Below are 20,941 nucleotides of genomic sequence, written 5' to 3' on the forward strand. Positions count from 1 at the left end.
GTGATCCCTTTCGGTTCTCTCCATCTCTGCTCCCACCTTCCTTCCCAACAACCCAACTTGCATGTACAACATCATCAAGTCTCTACAACTCTCCCGATCTGTGGAACGTTCAGCAGACCTTACAACTCTTCGCTATCTCTGTAACTGCCTGCAGAGTTTTGAAACCTTCCCAATTCTATAACATCTCCATTCGCTGTGCCCCTCCCTACCATGGTGAGCAGCTTCAATCCCCCCAATCTTCACTGCTTGTGTACGTCATCAGGATTGGTATAACTCTTCTTTTTCTGTAATATCCTGCAACCCCCAGAATCCTCCGTGCCTGTCCCAATTTTTCCTTTCGCTCGTACTCGCCCTATCTTGGGCGGCACGGTGGCACAGTGGTAGCACTGCTGCCTCACAGCGCCTGAGACCCGGGTTCAATTCCCGCCTCAGGCGACTGACTGTGTGGAGTTTGCGTGGGTGTCTGCGTGGGTTTCATCCGGGTGCTCCGGTTTCCTCCCACAGTCCAAAAGATGTGCAGGGTCAGGTGAATTGGCCATGCTAAATTGCCCGTAGTGTTAGGTAAGGGGTAAATGTCGGGGTATGGGTGGGTTTCGCTTCGGCGGGTGGGTGTGGACTTGTTGGGCCGAAGGGCCTGTTTCCACACTGTAATGTAATGTAATCTGTGTAAAGCCTGTGTAAGTACAATCCCATTACCATGTTGCCACCCCCAAACCCGAGAGCCATCGCCATTTGTATAACCTCCCACAGATCCATATACTCCCAAATGCTGAAACCTGCTCTCACCAATGCAACCCTCCCTACGTTTTTAACACTGTTCAGTTTTTAAACAATCCCTATCAGTGTAATCTCCTCCAGCCGCTACAGCATTCTTGAGCTGCGTATCCTTTTAAATCCCAACAACACTCCCTATCTCTGTAAAGTCCTTCAATTGCTGCTTACCTGGTTATACGTGTAACTGCTTTCAGGCCACAATATCTTCCATTTGTCTGGAACAGTTCCCTGTAGCCCATCCTTCGTTCGTAAGTGAATAGTCTGCCACAACCCCCTCATGACTGTATCCTCCTCCACTTTCAACAAGCCTTCCCATCCTTATCACATCTTCCAGCATGCATAATACTCACTCTCTTTGAAATATCTTCCAGTACATAAATCATTTCTCTCTCCTGAACTTTCTCAAGTGCATACCATATTTCCTAGTCCGTACAATCCACGCTGTCTCCAGTCCATACCACCATCCCTATCCTTATAATGATCTCCAGTCATTACCGCCCTCCCTATACTTGTAACATTCCCCAGTCAATGCCACACTCCCTATCCCTGTAACATTCTTCAGTCCATATCACGCTCGCTATCACTGTGATATTCTCCAGACACCACAACCCCTGTTATAATATACCACGTCCGAGCTGCCTCCGAATATTTCGACACTTTGATCAATATCGTCCCTGTAACGATCCATAGCTCTGTACTCATCCCAATGTCTGGAGTGTAATCCAGGACGCTCTATCTGTGGAACTTCCTCCAGTGTCTCAAACCCTTTCTCCCACGACCTTTTTTCGTAACCTGAACCTTGCAACATCCTCCAGACCGTGAACAACTCTCTAACTCTGTAACCACTGCCTATTCCTTTATCCCCGACTCTCACGAAGACACTCTGTGCATTTACAAGAAGTCGGTTGGAACGACAACCTTAACTGAAGTGATCAGACATGACTGAAATGTCATTATGGACTTATGGGTCAGAATGACAATGGCTGGGAGGTGAACATTCAAGGGTTGTCAGGATTTCGAGTCATTTTTGGGTCGAACTAAGAAGCCGCAAGGGGCAGCAACTATGAGCAGGAATTCGTTTCTGCACACCAGAGCGTGATAGTAATGTAAATATGGTTACAGTGAGGAAACTGAATTTGCTTGCAACAAGGGGAGTACAGTTTCTGTGTGTGACAGTAGTCTCCATCCCGACTGGATAAATATTGAATATCGGGAGTTAATGGATAGAAACTTGGATTGTGGAAGAGATAGTTTTCTGTAATAACGTGTCAAGGAACAATCAAGGGAGTGGCCTATTCATGATGAAATGTTGTGTGATGAGAAATATCAAATTGTCTGATTGCAATGCTGCTTTGCGAGCAGAAAAAATCACAATATTATGTCATTGTTTGAGTTAAAAAGTGATTTAGTTCAGCGAATGAGATGGAGAAGTGGAATTAGACCATTTGGCGCATCGAGTATGTTCCGCCATTCAACGAAATCATGGCTGATCTGGTAATCTCAAATGTAATTTCCTGCCTCCTTGTTCAGGATTCTCACACAACGGAAACCAATCGAAGTGGCAAAGATAAATATTGAGGGTAAGGTTATGTATGTTGCAGACATGGCCTTTACTAAAGCATTTGCTAATATTAGCTTGGCCCAGAAAATAAAATGACAATCCATGCTATCCACGAGGATTGGCAAATTGGATGCAATATTTTCCTGTGAATAACATACAGAGGGATGTGAAGGGATGTATTTCTGATTGGAGCTCTGTGGCCAGTGGTACTTCAGAAGGATCAATTCTGCGAATTCCGTTTGACATTTACGTCAATAATAAAGATGTATATGTCAGCGGCCTGATTAGTAATCTTACAGACCATGTTTCGAAAGGCATATAGTGATTAGGAATAGTTAGGGGAATTGTGAATAATAGGGAAGAATGTTAAAAGGTTCAGCAGAATATCGATCAACTGGATCGACTTAATAGAGACATGCAAGGTAATCAGAGGATTAGACAGGTTTGACAGTGAAAAGCTTTTTCCTCGGATGGGGATGGCGAGCACAAGCTTCAATTTGCGGAGTGATCGATCCAGCACAGATGTCAGAGGTAGTTTCTTTACTCAGAGTAGTACGGGCATGGAACAGCATACCTGCAGTAGTAGTAGACTCGCCAACTTTAAGTCTGTTTAAATGGTCATAGCATATACATATGGCGTAAAATCGAATAGTGTAGGTTAGAGGGGCTTTAGATTAATTTCACAGGTCGACACAACGTCGAGCGACGAACAGCCTGCACTATGCACTATTGTTCTATGTTCTACTGAGAAATGCCGAATGGAATTTCATCGGGACAATTGTGAGATAATGCATTTTGGAAGTCAAATGCATGAGGAAATTACACTAAAAATGACCGGAACTTTTGAAACAGTAATATACCGATGGAACTTCAATGCAAATCCATAGCTCCCTGAAAATAACAACACGACAGGATGTGGTGATAATGAAGGAATATGTCATGATTACCTTCTGCGGTCGCAGCATTGACTTTTGATGTTTGCATGCCACATTGTAACCGAATCAAACATCAGATCGACCACGTTTGGAATGCTGTGTGCTGCTCTCGTCACTATACCATGGGAAGGATGTGGAGGCTTTGAGAGCGTGCAAGAATAATCTACCAGCTTGATGCCTGGATGTAAATGTGTTGACTATAATGAATGTTTGGACCCAGTTGGATTGTTTTGCGTGAGTGTCGGAGGATGTGGGACGACCACGTACAGGTATATTGCGTTATGAAAGGCATGGATACTGTAAATAGTCGAAATCTCATTTGCAACGTGTAAATGTCAAATACGAGGTTGCCTCGGTTTCAGATGAGAGTGAGATTTTCAAGTGAGATGAATGAGGCAAGGTTTATATTTCCAGTATGGGTAGAATCTGCTCAGAAGGTGGTCGAAGCGGAAATGTGAGAAACGTTTTGAAGTGGCATTTGGACAGAAACATGAACAGGCAGAGCATAGAAGGGTATGGACCATGTAGAGACAGATGGTGTTATTTAGAATAACATCATGGTCAGCACAGTCATGGTATGCTGAAAGGCCTGTTGCTATGCTGTGTTGTTCTGTTTTCTAACTTCCCAGCCTCCACCCTGACAAAGCTCCTCAGATTCATGAACGTTTCATAAAATTTCTCCCTCATTCTGCAAATTTCCGGTGGGTTCAAGCTCAGTCTCCTTCACCTCTTCACGTTATAAAAGACTTCCATTCCCAACATTAGCTGAATGAAGCTTCTTTGGCCTGCCTCCAATTCAAGGATAACTTTCCTTCGGGCATTCGGACTGTTCATAATATTCGAAGTGCGATCTGACTCGCACCTCGCATAGTTTTAGCATGACGTCTCCATATTAGACTGCATTCTCTTTTTCATAAATGCAAATATTTGATGTATCATCTCTAATTCCTGCTGACGCGTAAACTACCATTTTAAGATTGATACACAAAAATTCCCACAACACTTTGTGCAATCAGTCTGAAAGCAAAGTCAGCCAGGGTGAATGTTGGGAATATGCTGGAAGGCATTGTGAAGTAGTTGGCAATAAACAATAACTGGACACTGGCAAACAACGGAAGATGCATGATTTTATAATTGGCGAATATTTTTAAATCTGTTGGATTTTATATTTTCGTGCAAGGATAAATTTCAGAACAGATAAGTGCGGGGGAGGAGAGTGGTGATAGGGGGATATTTGAAGGTACAGAAGCATTTTGACATATTTCAACAAGGCAGGGTCCGTGGAACAGGAGAAGCAGGGCTTTTGCCTTAAACGTCTATTTTCCTGTTCCTCGGCTACTGCCTGACCTGCTGTGTTTTTCCAGCACCACTCTCACCTTAACTCTAATCTCCAGAATCTGCAGTACCCACTTCTGTGATGTTTAAACAAGGGATAATGGTTACCGAGGGAGGGAATAGGGCCTCTTAAAAGTCAATGAGGCTGTCCATATGGAACCAATGCTGATGAGGGAGTTCGCAAAGTAATATATTGCATTAGAATTTACTGAGGAGAAAGACATCGAAGCTCGGGAACGTTGGTAAAATTAATAATGATGTAGTGAATACTGCTCACATTGGAGAACAGGAGGTTTAGGTAGACTTGAAATGCGACAAAAGTAGAAAACACCTTGGTGTCACGAGGTGACATGTATCCTAACACCTTGTGAGAAGCCAGGGCAGACATTGCACGGCCTCTGGCCGACATATTTGCATCATCTACAGCCACTATGGGCCAATGAGTCTGATGGTAGTGAAAGGTAGGTTGTTGGAGGAGCTTCTGAGGCAGGGTCTTCAAACATTTGGAAATGCAAGGGCTGATTGGCCATCGATAGCATGGCTTTGAGCGTGGACAATCACGTCTCACAAATTTGATTGAGTTTTTGAGGAAGCAGACTAGTGATAGATCAAGGAAGAGCAGTAGACATGTCTACATGGGCCTCAGCAAGGCCTTTGACAAGATCCTTCATGGCAGTCTGGTTTACATGTTTAGATCACACATAATCACGGAGCACTTTACAGTTGGATTCAAAATTGGATTGACGGTAGGAGACAGAATGAGTGCATAAATGGTTTCGACTAATACTGCAGGTGTGCCACGAGATTCGTTCCTGGGTTCACTGTTGTGCATCATTTATATCAACAATTTGGTTGAGAATAAAGGAGTCATAGTTAGGAATTTTGTGAATGACACTGAATGTGGTCGGAAAATGGACAGTGAAAAGGGTTATCTAAGCGTAGAATGGGGTCACCAGTACTGATGTACCAATAAGTTGAGGAATAACAGGTGGGGAAATGCACGATGCTGTATTTTGATAAGACAAACCGGGGCAGTACTTGTACAGTTAATTTTAGGGTTCTGGGCAATGTTGTCAAACAGAGAGAGCTAGGAATACAGGTAAACAGTTCTTTGAAATTTGTGTCACATGTGGTGCTCCGGTGCTCGTTGCTGTGGTTCTGTACGATGAGCTGGAAGTTTTTGTTGCAAACGTTTCGGCCCCTGACCAGGTATCCCTAGTAGCCACTCACGCAGACGACAAGCAACATGAATTTGACTGGGACAACACTACCATTATAGGGCAAGCCAAACAAATAACAGCCAGGGAATTCCGAGAAGCATGGCACTCATCCACAAACTCCATCAACAAACACAATATAGCGGCCTCTACAGCAGACACCTGGACCCAATATAGCGGCCTCTACAGCAGACAGCTGAAACTGACAACCGGAAGCGGCAGGGATAGGCCACAATAAATGCCGAGGGAAACACCACAGAAGCGCTTCACATGAATTTCCCAAGCACTGAGTGTGTCACCTAGACAGGGGACGAAACGTTTGCAACAAAAGCTTCCAGCTCGGCGAACAGAACCACAGCATTTTACACAGTTGCTTAAAATTATTTCCACTGTTCATTTATAATCATACCTTTCAGTCTGTTTCACTTGTTTACCTTGTTCAGTTCGCCTCTCAAACCCTTTGAATTGGCTTTGTTTCTGATTGTCGTGTGTAATTTATGTTCACTATATGAGGTTTTAAATCACTATTCATTCCTCTATATTACAATTTCCCGGAGGATCTCTCCATGTGACATTACTCATTCACTCACCTATATTACCCAACAGTCGATTTGAAATAATTACATCCAGAGCCATTTGCACAACATGTTATTCAAAGAAACACTGACAAAAGCATTCTCCGAATGCCTCTTTGCACATGACATTTCCAATTATGTAAAGATTAAAGTCTCCCAACATTATCACAATATCTTTGTTACGAATTCGAAAAATTCCTGTTTGATGCAGCGTTGAGCAATGAAATGCTGCTAAGCAGCTGAAAACCTATTCTCCTGCTTGTATTTGGGGCACATCGTACTCAGAATCTGGATTCCAGCTGACTCAACTGCATAATCGGAGGCCAAATGCTTTCTTTTCTATTATGCCTTTGTTGTCCATTACTGTCAGATTTACTCATCCCGCTTTCCCGTTCTGCCAGAGGCCCTGCAAGGTTGTTTACTGTTACATATTTATGTTCTACCTTTTCTTCGCTCCGTAACTACATCTGTCTAGTGTTGAATCGCATTTATCTCTTAGTCACATGTCCATGTACGGTATTGTAGATAATTTGTCCGTTCCATAAAAGAAATTTGCAATTTAGGTTTCCCAATAATTTCGTGCCACAAACCTATTCGCTAATGTATATTTTTAGTGAAACTCTGTATCTTCCTGTTCATTCCTTCCTGTTTATCTTCAGCCATAACACCGTGTTGTTTCGATGTTTCACATTTTCTCTTTCGATTTGGGAAGATCCTTTCACCTGAACAATATCACAGCATCCTCTCTGTCAGTTTAAAGCCCTGTCCTTCAACCTACCGCCATGAGTGGCCAGGACAGAGGTCCCAGCATGTTTCCTTGGTGCCCAGTGCAATGGGACATTTTCTTATTCACTGGTGAGATACAGACGTTTCTGGCTGGCCAGAATTTCATGCCCACCCACAGCTGCCCTTGCGCTGAGTGGCTTGCTCCTCCATTTCAGACGGCAGTTGAAAGTCAACCCAATTGCTCTGGCTCTGGAGTCATATGCAGGCCTGAGCCCTGCCGAAAACACATTTCCTTCCTTAAAGGATATTAAGCAATCAGATGGGTATCCCTGACACACGCATTAAATGCTCGAAAAACAGTCTGGTGAGAATTATACTGGGCCGTTATCTGTCCCACTCATACCTCACTCATCCCTGAGTACTAATACCAGTGCACCATGAGTCAAAACACTTTCAGCCTGACCACTGTTTTAACATGATACCTTCCTACATTCTGGTGATGTCATTCAGTATATCTCCATGTGGTGTCCCTCACTGTGTGTGTTTAATTGTTGCCTCTGTCAATGCCCCTGGCTCTTGCAGCCATTCCAGATCTCGAGACAACAGAATTCTCCACTCCAGAGAGGCAGGACTGCACAGTCCAGGGATGGAGACTGGAAATTTCCAGATCTCTGAGGGACTGGGTATTATTTTCCATGTGTAATCCTCGCTGCAATACTCAACTTTCTGATTCTATCTTTTCCCTGACTACCATAAATACTTGGGAAGTTTCTGACTCAATAAACTTTGTGTTTTATCCAAGTCACATTAAAATTCTCCAAACACTGCTTCTCTGTACCTCCTTTTCCAGTTATCCCCATCAGCCTCCACATCCCTGCATGTCTCCATACTCTTCGCCAGGCTGAATGATGCTCTCCACCTCTTTAATATCGCTCAGAACCCACAACCTTCCCGATCTCGATGACCTCCTCCAGTCCCTCCAATTCTTTCTTCTTCTGTCACCTCCACCAGTCACTTCAATCCTTCCGATCTTCATCAATTCCTCCAGTCACTATAACCCTCCATATCTCTGGAACATCCCCACTCATTCCAACTCTTTCTATTTCTGTAACCTTCCCCAGTCACTCCATACCTCGCTCTCTCTTAAACTCCCCCAGTTATGAAAGACTATGTTTGGGACAAAAGCAGCAACATTGCACTGAGTTAATAGGTCAGCTGTGATCATAATCAATGTGGAAACAGGCTCGTGGAGTTGAATGGCCTGCCCCATGCCCCTCTGTACTATGTTTCTGTGTAACACTCCCTACCTCTATATCTACTTGATTCCCTGCGACATTTTCTATCTCTGTAAACTACACAACCTCCTACAACTGGAACTTTCTCAGACCACAGAATTCTCCATATCTGTCAAACCTACTCCAGTCCCTACAGCTCTACCAATCTATTTACTCCTCCAGCCGATAACCCCCTGTATCTTTGTAACTTCCTCTAGCTGCTGGAACCTACATATATCTGTAAAATCATATCCTACAGCGTCCCTACCTATGCGTTCCCATCCAATCCCGACCACCGTAACTGCCTCTGTAACCTTTTCCCACACACTGACCCCTCTTCCAAAGTTGAAACCTTCTCTGTCTCTGTTACATTCACCTGCTCCTTCAGCCCTCCATGTCTGTATGATCCTCTGCAGTTCATCCGCCTGCTCTATCTCTACTATATCCTCCAGCCTCCATAACCCTCCTTACATTTGTCACCTCCTTTGGTCCGCATGAAAATCTCTTGGTAACTGCTCCAGTCGCAATATCACTCCCCATCTGTCAGGCATACTCCAATCCCCACAGATTCTGCAGCCCACCCTCTCCCTCACCTCCCCCGGGCCCTGCAAGTCTCCTCTCTTCGGTATAGTTTTCCAGCCACAACAGCACTCCACATTTCTCTTTGCTCCTCCACTCCCCACAGCCCTACCCGTACCTCACACCCTCTTCCTTTGTGTTCTCTGCAACCCTCCTCAGAGTTTCGTGTTACTGCTCCTCAAAATATCCCTCGATCGTTAAACAGTTCCAAACCTCCCATCTCTGTAAACTCCAACAGCTCCAACATCTCTCCTCATTTGTGTAACTTCCTCCAGTTTTTAAACGCTCTCAAAATGTGGAGACCCTACAATCCTCCCGATGTGTTGTCCTCTGCCATCCCAACAATACTCCCGATCTGCAGAACCCACTCCAAAACCTGCGAGTCTTTCGATCCTTTTCCTACAAGGCTCAATGTTTATTTAACTCCCTTCTAGTGTTGTCAACCACCCTGTCCATGTGAGCTCCTCTAGTCACGACATCCATCTACTCATCTCCACAACATTTTCAGCTGTCACACCCCTGTCTGTGTAAACGTCATTCTCCCCTTCAACCCTTCCTACCGCAGGAATATCCTCCAGTTTGTGCGATCCTCCCTATCTGTGTAAGTGCCTCCAGGCCCTATTGTTGTTCGCGTGTCTGTAAGCTCTGCCAGACCATTACTCAGTAATACGTTCATTTGTAGAGCTGGTGTAAACTATTGGGGTAAATGACATCCTTCTGTGTCATAAGACATCTGTGTGGTCTTGTGTGATGTCGTGAGAAGCCTTCAATTCGAATAATCTCCTATCTCTTCCATAGGATCCATTCCGATCTCTACACTATCCATCAGCAAATACATTCCTCTTTATCTCTGGAACTCATACAGACGTAAAGCCATATTCTTGGTCTAGAATCTGCTCCAGCCCCAACAATGTTCCCTCTTTCTGTAAAGGTTCTCAAGTCCTTACAGCTCGCCCATCCTCTATAACAACTCCGATCCATGCAAACTTTCCAATCTTTACGACTTCTCCTTTCCACAAAACCAATAATATCGCTAACTCCCTTCTGCCCTGACAAATCTCATTATTTCTATAACATCCTCCTGTCAATAGTGGGCGTTATGTCTGCAACATTTTCCAGCTAGTATAACTCTATCAATGTCTATATCTTCCTCCTCCCCTAAAGGTTTCCCTGTTGTGTAACATCCTCCATTGTCTAACGAGCTGTTTAACATCCTCAAGTCCCTACAACTTTGCCGATGGTGTAACCTCCTCCTGCTGCCTCACAGCCCAGTATCTCTGCAGACTCCACAAACGAAATCACTCCCTATCTGTGGGAACATCTCGCCCTGCCTATCTCTGTAATCTCTACCAGATGTTAAAATCCTTCACGTAACTTTAAACGCCATTATCTTCTTCAAATCCACAACTTTCTAAAACATCTACCATCTTCTTAAATCCTCCCTATGTCTGTAAAACCCTTTAAGAAATGTCACATCATTTTCTGTAGAAACTCCTGTTATTAATTTCCTGCAGCATCAATGTAAGCTTTTCTTTCTGCTTTCTGCAATCTCTCGTTTTCAACGTTCTCCACCAATAATATTCCTTGTTATCTCTAATCTGTTCCAAAAACTCAATCCACCCATACTTCTGTGAACCTTTCCATGAGGAAAATATGTGTTTGAAACTGGTGCTATGAAGTTTGGAAGAATGTTATAAATTGAGGACAATTTGTCGAAACTAGAACATTTACAGAGGTTAGAAGAGCTATCGAATGTAAAAGATGTTACAGAGAGTGGCAATTTGTAGCCACAGAGGTACATGTGGCTGATTGGCTGTCGGGTTCAAGAAAATATTGAATTGACCTGCAAATGCAGAGAATGGGATATACCTACTCTGACTTTGGGCCTAGGGACTGGAATAAGTACCAATAGTTGACTCTGAACAGGCTTGGCAGATTGTATTTGATCTTCCTGATGGGATTTTGGAGCTCGGTTCCAGGATGGAAGATAGCAGCTGTCCAGTTCAGGCAACAGAGGGAACCTGGTACCTTCCTGATCTCATTGTGAGTCGGTTTTCCGGAATGGTTGTGAGATCTATAAGTCCCTCATGCGCTGGGGTTTGTACAGTTCTGAGTGTATTTCCCTATACTTTGTGTCTCGATGTGATTCTGAAATGAAACAATTACAATGGAAGTTACGCCCCACAATACCAAGCTCTCGGTATCAATTCATGACAGCGGTCAGCTCATGAGAACCTCACATCAGAATAACTTCTCACTTCCCGAAATGTTACAACTGAAAGCAACGTTTCAACTCGTGTGAATTGTTTCTGCATCATTGACCATAATCTGTGAAGATAGAAAGTTCACTTCCCCTGTCACTGTGTGGGCTCCATCCTCAGGACTGATGTGCCTGAATTCCCTGTCCCTGTCCCTGCTGCATTTATTTCTGGTGCACAGAGACTCAGGGCTGCATCATGTGAAAGGTTCTCCATGTATCATTTTTGTCAGCATTCGTAAACGGCTTCTGTTCAAAATGGTTTTGTAGTCAAAATATTGATCTGGCTGGTCCAGCTCAGTTTTCACTTGAACCAAAACCAAAAAAGTACTTGCCTTTTGAATCTCCTTCAGCACCTAAAAAAAATCCGTATCCCAGTAATGTCCCCCATCCTTCACTATTTCTGCAATCTCCTCTGTACCCTACAGCCAACCTGCTATCTATCATTTGCTGCCAACCCTGAATTCCTCCCAAACTTTTCAACAAGGCCAATGAAATGAGAGTTTAAAATAGTATGAACGAAGTCAGACGTAGCTGTCATATGAAGATGTGGCTGCAGAGTGGCCAAGGCTGAGAACTGGATATTCAAGGGTTTACAACGTTTACACAGCAAGGATTAACAGGCCAACACAGTGAAGTAGTATTGTGTGAAAAGGATGGAATCGGAACTATTGTGATGTTAATCACTTTTCACACTGATCTTCCCTGCCCTCTTGCCTTATCCCTGAACATTGATCAGATATTGGTAACCTTTGAAGACTTCAAGAAATCGCACCACATACAGGAGATCATTTTGTAGACTGTCTGCATTGGACAAAAACTGTTTTTACGCCCTTGTTCTTACTCCCTGAAGACTATCGCACATCGGGTGCCGATCTAGACACTGTTAAAATTGGTTTGAGAGTTTCTGCCTCTCCTGTGCTCCCGTGTATGACTTCAAAATCCCTGGCATACTATAGCTGAAATAACAACTTTCCTCACTGCTTCTCTAATGTTTCAAACAATTACATTTAATATTCACCGCTGGTCTGGTGTCATGGAGGAACGTAATGTCCCTCTGCTGCACCATGCCATCCACCAGAACCTTAGATGCTTGTCCACAAAGGGGGCTCCCACCTCTGCCATGTTCATGGCGGTTTCACATTGACAATTTCAGAGATGGCACCTGTAACAGGGAGGCCGATTCATTCTGAGAAATCAAGGCAGTGGGCTGTTCTTATTAATAAAGGGAAAATCATCGGGATAATGCCAGATCAGAGGAAAACCACGCGGGCAGGGAGGGTAGCTAATGAGGGAGATTGGGGATGGTGTAATGAGAAAACACACTTCTTATTCACAGGAAGAATATGGTACTCCCTTTCTACTGATGCCCCTGAAAATATGTGCACTCTCACCCTTTCTGCATCCTACATTCTAATCTTTCCTCATGACTGCACTTTCACTTTCGCAGGGTAACTAATATCCTCTATACTCTCTCCAGTCAGAATCCCTCCTTGCATGTGATGAGGTAACCAGGACCGCACACAGTACACAAGCTGTAACTGAACTCATTATTTATGCAGTTCTGACAAAACATTCCTGCTCTTAAATTCTCCACTTTGGCTGACAGAGGGACTAATGAAATTTCTGCTTAAGGAGATGATTGATGTGTCCAGCTACCTTTTTGGGTCTGCCTAAACTGACCATAATCTCATTTAATGTGCATTCCTCTCGGTTGTGGATGTCCCCAAAACGTCTTGCGTTTCATGTCTCTGGCTGGTTTGCTACTTTCACCTGGACCCCATTGTCTCTGTTTCTAAACAGTCTGCAGTCTGACCTCTTGTCAAATCCAACCAAGTCACATCAAGTTAGGAGAAACTGTCTCAAACCAGCAGTCAGATTACTTGCACACGATCTTCCTTGAATACATCCAAACCGACTGTCGTGGAGTCTCTCAGACTTCCTCAGCGACCGTTTTACCTTTGTTTCAGAATTACAACCTCAACTCTTCAGTCTCTCCCTTGATTCATATTAAACAAAACTGCAACGTTTGCCCTCCTCCAGTCGTCAAGCATCATCGTCGTATCCAGTGAGGATTGGACGGTCACTATAAGGTGGTGTTTATTTTTGACCTCTTGAAACAGTCTGGAACATTCTGTTGTTCATTTAGGGATTTGAATGTCGTTTGTAATTTTCCTCCCTACAGAAGTATATTTCTCTTGATATGCCGCACTACACCGTGTGGACCGCCTTCCTATTTTGGTTTAGACAGACAGGGGCCCAACATCATTAACTACATTCCCTCCCCGCGTGGTTTTCCTCTCATCTGGCATTATCCCGATGATTTTCGCTTTGCCGTAATAACTGCCCCCTGCCTGGATATTCGAGAATGAACCGCCCTCCTTGTTACAGGTACCATCTGCAAAAAGCCATTACACTCTTCGATTGTCAATCTGAAACTGCCCTGAACATGGCAGAGCTCGTAAAACTGGTTCCCCTCTTTGTGGTCAAGCCCCCAAGTTTCTGGTGGATGGCATGGTGCAGGAAAGGGACATTATTTTCCTCAACGACTATGAAGGGATGCCATGACGCCAGACCATGCCAGCTTGGTCCAAGGTTGACCCTGAGATACCTTCTGCACTTTGTAACGTCGCGGTCACTCTATCTCTGTTACTGTGACCATCTCCAACAAAGGTTCACGTTCTTCCACTCTCACTGAATGCAGCACCTCCTCTCGTTCTCTCTGTTAGATCTTCACGTTCTCTCTCTCACCTCTTCACTGTCCGTATTCCCAAATCCGCATGGTGTCTGCGTTACCTACTCAGTCACTCAGGACAACTCATCACCTGTCCCACAGCTTTACCAGCACTAAAAGGTGTACCAACCTCTGCCATCTCCCTTAATACCTCTTGGTAATTCTCACATTCCAGATGGAATAATCCCACAACAAGTCAGAAAGAGTCATGATGAATTGGAGTCTCCCCAACATTGAGCTCGTCACCCTAAACAGGGGAAGGATCCTGACCCTAACAACCACGAGAGGCTGAATGACAGTTTCCAAGCTCCTGGACTGGTATCAGAAACTCCCCTTTACCCATTGTGCTGAGCACCTTGACTTACGGTGGACAATGATATCAGGTTTTCTGGTTTTCTATCTGTCTAACCAACAAGACAATACAGCAGGTGCGTGAGCCTGGTCCCTCTAGCTGAGGGGAAATACAGCTAAAGGCAGGGTAAGACAAGGCAATAATTCAGTGAGCATTCATGTAAACTCAAAGTCAGTGTGTACACTCATTGAGTGAGCAGCCCAGATGTGCAATCCATGAGCTGGTTGTGTAGCGGTCTTGCGGCAGCATTGCAACGAGAGTTGTCAGCGCATCCTGATCTGCAGTACAGAATTATACTGTCACTGACTCGGAAATGTCGTGTAATGGCATGGTGAGGCTGGCATGTGTCAGATGCCAGCATTGGTCCGTGTGGAGTACATGCAGCTTCTGAATGTGCAGTGTAGCCCTAGACGTTGTTGTCCAAGGTAGATGTCCGCTGATGCGAAGAGCGAGGTGGAGTCACTAGTTACCAGCTCTGAATTTCATGTCGAATTCCCCATATTGAGTTTCCCCACAGTGGGAGGGAGGCTATGAAGCTGTGATTGATGAGGAAAGATCTACGTAAGTGTGTCTTTTGATCTTCAGTGTTCATGCAGTCAGCATCTCGCCACTATCTTTCTGAAATCTTGTCTTATAGAACAACACAGAACAGGAACATGCCCTTCGGCCGTCCGAGCCTGCACTGACACATGATGCCTCACCAAAAGTTAAAAAAAAATCCATAGCACTCTATTCTCTGTTTCCTCATCTCTGTGGGAAGATACCTCTTCACCATCGCTACTGTTTCTTCTACACAATCCTCTATCAGTGCATTCGAGGCACTTTCACATTCTGTCTGGAACAGAAGGAAAACAACTTGCCTATTATAACTCCTTCAAACATTCTCCTTTTTATCTAAGATGATGGCCATAGTAATTGATATTTCTATCCTGGGAAAAAGGCTCTGAATATCTATTCTGTCCATATCTGTCATACGTTTGGAATGCTCCTGAGGTAGCCCCTCAACCTGTAACGTCCAATTGAAAACAAGCCACGTTCGTCCAATCTTTCCTTCGTGCTAATATCCTCCATACCAGGCAACATCCTCGTGAAGGTTTTTCAAACCCTCTCCATCACCTCTACATCCTTGTGCTGATGTGGTAACCGGGCTTGCACGCAGATTTCCAAACGTGACCAAAACAAAGTTGTATCCAGCTCCAACATGACTTTCTAATTTTTATACTTTTTGCTCTGATTGAGATACGCAAGCATATGATATGTTTTCTTGACCGCAACGTTCACCCGTGTTGCTACTTTCAATGAACTGTGGTTTGTTGGCTCGATACCTGAGATTTTGCAACTATTTCGAGTTCTTCCATTTACTACATACTTCTCTCGTACTGAAGACCTTCTAAAATGCATCAACTCGCATTAACCCTGATTAAATTGCATCTGCATTTTTCCATCCAAGACTTCATTCTATCTATAGCCTGCTCTATGCTGTGCCAATCATCCTCACAATCCGCAGCTCATCCAATCTATTCACAGATCTCCAGTTACAAAATACACCCTTTCCCTACCACTCCGTCTTCTATGACAAACGAGTTCTGTATCCATCTTATTGACTTCCCGCTAATCCCACTTGACTTCACCTTCTGTATGAACCTGCCAGAATGAACCATATCAAAGACCTTGCCAAGGTCCATATGGCCAGCATCCAGCCCCGTGGTCTCATCAATCACCTTTGTCACGTTCTCAAAATATGCAATCAATTATTTGAGAGACGACCTTCAACACATAAAGCCATGTTGCCTTTCGAGATAATTCCATTTTTTTCCAAATAGGAGTCAGGTATATCTCTACGAATCTCCAATATTTTCTCTACCAGTGAGATAAGGCTCAAGACCTGAACTTTCTTGCATTTTCCGTGTTATACTTCATCATAAAGGAACAACACTAGCTCTTCTCCAGTTCTCTGGAACCTCTCCTGTGAATGAAGAACATGCAAAAAGTGTGCACTTTGGTCAACCAAATTACTCCCTCGATTCCCTCAGTATTCTGGAATTTATATCATCATAACCTGGATACTTGTCTACCGCATTGCTTTTCAAAACTCCCAGCACAGCATTCATTTTTTAAATTCCGAAATGCTCTGAATATCAACATATCCCTTCAAGACTCACCATCCACCATGTTCTTCTCCTTTGTGAACACCGATGCAAATTATTAAGGCAGTCACTGGCTTCATCCAGATCCATGCATTAAATTCCTCCTTTGTCCTTGAGTGGACCGATTCTTCCCCTGGCTACCTTCTTCCTCTTGACACACCGGTTAGGAAGTTCCTTAATCATGATTCTCAAAGTCAATTCGTGGTGTCTTTTATCCCTCCTAAACCTTGCTTATGTTTGTCCTGTTTTTTGTTATGTTTTTCGAGACCCCGATCCACACACTTTCATGTGCCTCCTTTATCTTTTTTGACTGAGCTCACAGTTTCTCTTGTCATTGAATGTTCCCAAAGTTTAATATCATTGCCACCTGTCTCGATGACCAGATCTCAGAAACCTCAATACAGTAACATTGCAACCGGTCTCATGTGCTTCTCAGACAATTCTACCGGACTCAGCATGACAGCCAATTCAGGCTTCAATTCGAACTCAAAACCATAACGCATCTCCTTCAATGCCATGTGGTTTCCATTGATTGTCTTTTGTTCCCTGACTTAATTTCATTCTCTGCTTTGAAAATGAATCTGTGAAAGATTGCTTGTTGTTTCTTGCCAACGTGACTTTGCACACACAATGTTCTTCCTAATTTCTTTTTTGGGTCCCACCCCTTTGCGTTCCAAACTCCCCTGAGCTTTCTGTTGTATTCAGGAGAGGCTGATTAGGCTGGGGCCGTTTTTTTCCGGAGCGTCGGAGTTTGAGGGTTCATAAATACTGAGAGGCTTGGATAGAATAAACAGGAAATGTATTTTCCCTGGGCTGGGAGAGTCCAGAATTGGAGGACAGGGTTTAGGGTGGGAGGGAAATGATATAAAAGGGACCTAAGTGGCAACTTTTGCATGCAGCAGGTGGTGCGTGGATGGAATGAGCTACCAGAGGAAATGTTGGAGGCTAGACAATGATAACATTTAAAAGGCATCTGAATGGGTATATGGAAAAGAAGGGTTAAGACGAACATGATTCTAGTGTTGATAAATGTGATGAGATTATGTTAAGAATTTCTGTGGCATTTACATGATGGACAAAATGGTCTGCTTCCGTGCAGAATATCTCTCTGCTCTACGGCACTATTGTCCTCGCACTGTCTGATCTAACTCTTCCTGTTCTGTCTGTATGTTCCTAGACTTCCAAGGAGCTCAGGATTTAGCAGACTGACGCTTTTTCACTGTGTGAAAACACATTCACATTGAACGAATTTAATTTCCCCTCAGAATGCCTTCCACTGAACTGATTCTGATTTATTTTCTCTTTCTTGTTTCCTGTTCAGTTCAATGAAATCTATTTTCAGCCGACTCAGTTTCGAATGATTCATACTAAAACTTCATAATCTGGATGAATGCTTTATAGTACTTACATATAGTAATTAATTATGCTCACTTTTCTTTAAGTGCTGCCCCTTTCCTTCCTGATGGGAGTGGAATGAGTGTGGAAAGTAGAGTATAAGGAGTGCCACGGCACTAACACCTGTTGGTGACTGTCCGTGTTGGAGGGAAGGATTGATTGTGGATTGGAACCATTCGAGTGGACTGCTTCGTCTTTAGTCGTGTCTAATAGTTTCATTACTGTTGGCGTGCATTCATTCAAACGCGTGTAGATTACTTATTGCTAGCTTGAACCTTGGAGTAATGGAGAGGAAGACGGGGAAAAGTTACTGACTGCAGGATTTCTAACTTCTGATCAGACGTTTTCAGCATAGCAGTTATATAGTCTTGGATAAACCTGACAATATTAGTGCCAATTAATTCAACAATGGTAATGCCTTTGGATGCTGAATAGGTTTAGCCCTCTGGTTTCGTGATGGCTTATGATGGCCATTGTTTAACATTTATGTTGCATGAATGTTACTTGTCACCTGTCAGCCGCAAAGCCTGGCTATTGTCCACGTCTTGCTGCATTTGGACTGATATTGTGATCTGAGTAGTTAAGAATTATCAAATCATGAGCAAACCTCATTAAATCTGGTCGTATGAAGGAGAAAGATTGCAGATAGCTGGTTTTCGAAAGTACTTGCTGCCTTTGTTCTTCGAGATGGCACTGGGTTTAGCAGGGGCTGTTTGCTAACCTTGGTGCAGAGAATCTTGTAGATGGTATAAACTGCTACTATTGTGCCTCAGTGGTGGAGGGGATCGATGCTTGTGGAAGTGATAGCAATTAAATGGGCTGGTTTTGTCCTGGGCTTTTCCTGGGATGTACTCCATCACAGGCTTTGGGGAGTCACCAGATGATTTACTGACTGCACAATTCGAGCCTGTGACATGCTCGTGAAGACCGTGTTATTTATATGGTTTCTCCAGTACAGTTTATGTTCAATTATCACAATAAGGATGCTAATAAACACAGTGTTGGGGACTCAGTGGTGGTAACGCGGTTGAAAATCAAAGGATGGTTTGATTCTTTATTGTCATATATGTCCTGCACTTGTCTGACGTGAACATTACTTGGCATTATTAGACTAAACCTGGATGAATTTGTACATGGACTGTTTCAGGGATGCTGCAATCAATGAACATTCCCACATCTGACCTTATGATGGAGAGAGCAGCTACAAATGGTTGAGCCTCGGAAACATTCTTTCCTGAGGAATCGTTGTAGAGCTCACCTGGAGTTCGAATTACTGACACTGACAGCATTTTTTTTTTGCTGGTGATAATTCTAATCAGGAGAGTACTTACCCCAGATTCTGAATAAGTACAATTTTACTCAGGTTGCTCTTGTCCCATCCTATTAAATAGTGTATTGATGTTAAGAGTAATTACTCTCACTGTCCCTTTGAAATTCCACTCTTTTGCACTAAGTTTGCAATGGGGTCAGGAGCTGAGTGGTCCCGATGGAACACTAACTAAATGACACTGAACAGGTTATTGCTGGTTGATCACATTATTGCGAAAAGCTTTCTTCACAACTGGCTGCAATGCAAGTGCCCTGCTTTTTGTTTACAGGACATACTTGCCATTTATAACGTTGTTGGTAAGTATCATGATTCGGAGATGCTGGTGTTGGACTGGGGTGTAGAAAGATAAAAATCACACAACACCAGGTTATAGTCAAACAGGTTTAATTGGAAGCACACTAGCCTTCGGTGCGACGCTCCTTCATCAGGTGATTGTCACCTGATGAAGGAGCGTCGCTCCGAAAGCTAGTGTGCTTCCAATTAAACCTGTTGGACTATAACCTGGTGTTGTGTGATTTTTAACTTGGGAAGTATCAGTATTCTGAATCAAATTGGCAAGAGATGTGGCAATTTCTGGAGTAAAATCACAGTTTCCCGTCTCTCCAACCATTTCTTGACATTGTGTGGAGTCAATCAAACTGTCTGAAGATTAGGGTCTGTGATGCTGCGGCTCACTGAAGGAGGCCGAAATGGATCATCTGCTCAGCCCTTCTGGCTGTACATTGTCACAAATGTATCAGCTTCATTTTTCCAATGATGAGCTGCGCTCTCCGAAAACTGGGGATTTCATTGTAGGGCAGCAGCCTCCTCCTCCAATGATATCCTTCATTGTCCACTAAATTTTATGTCCACATGGTGGCAGGACCTCAGTGATAGATCAGAACAATTGATTGTAAAATAATTGAGCTCTGTCCATTACTTGTTGCTAAAGCTATTTAGCATGCAAGTCATCGTGTTTTGTTGCTGAAGACAAAAGAGTTTCTCCAGGTTGTCTCCTCATTTCTGGGTCTGCTAAGTGTTAATCCCGCCATGTCCTTCTGCACTCTTCCTTGACTCAGTGTGGATCCCTGGCTTGATGGTTACTTTAGAGTGGGATGTATGTCAGGTTGTGACGTTGCAGACTGAATGAGTTGGAAAGAGTATGATTCTGCTGCTGCCGATGGCCCACTGCATCTCACGGACATCTCGCCAAATTGTGACGATGGACCTTCCTCCACGCGTGGACTGTACCGTGGCTGTTCTTACCTTTATAAGGGGCGGCACGGTGGCTCTGTAGTTAGCACTGCTGCCTCACAGCGCCAGGAACCTGTGTTATATCCCTGCCTTGGGAAGACTGTCTTTGTGGTGTTTCCACATTCTAACTGTATGTGCGTGGGTTTTCTCCGAGTGCTCCGGTTTCCTCACACATTCCAAAAATGTGGAGGTTAGGGGCATTCATCAGGAGTAAATTTAGGATAGTCGAATGTGGGTGGGTTGCTCTTCGGAGGGTCTTTGTGGACTTGTTGGGCAGCAAGGACTGTTCCACACTGTAGGATTTTTTTAATAAATGCACATATTAAATGTGAAGGTGTTTCTGAAACAGGTGGACGGTTGATGATGAGGTCAATTATATGTTTCTCATTTATTGATTCCCACCAAAGCTGCCGCAGAGCAGTCTAGCAGCAGCAGGGTCCAGCATCAATGCTGAGCATTTTATTGACGATATACCAAGGAGCTGCCCCCTCTGTTTGGGAGAGAATCTACCAGAGGG

This window comes from Chiloscyllium plagiosum, unplaced genomic scaffold, assembly GCF_037043375.1.
Source record: "Chiloscyllium plagiosum isolate Xiang-an unplaced genomic scaffold, Cpla_swu_hap1 HiC_scaffold_41, whole genome shotgun sequence".
Classification (NCBI taxonomy): Eukaryota; Metazoa; Chordata; class Chondrichthyes; order Orectolobiformes; family Hemiscylliidae; genus Chiloscyllium; species Chiloscyllium plagiosum.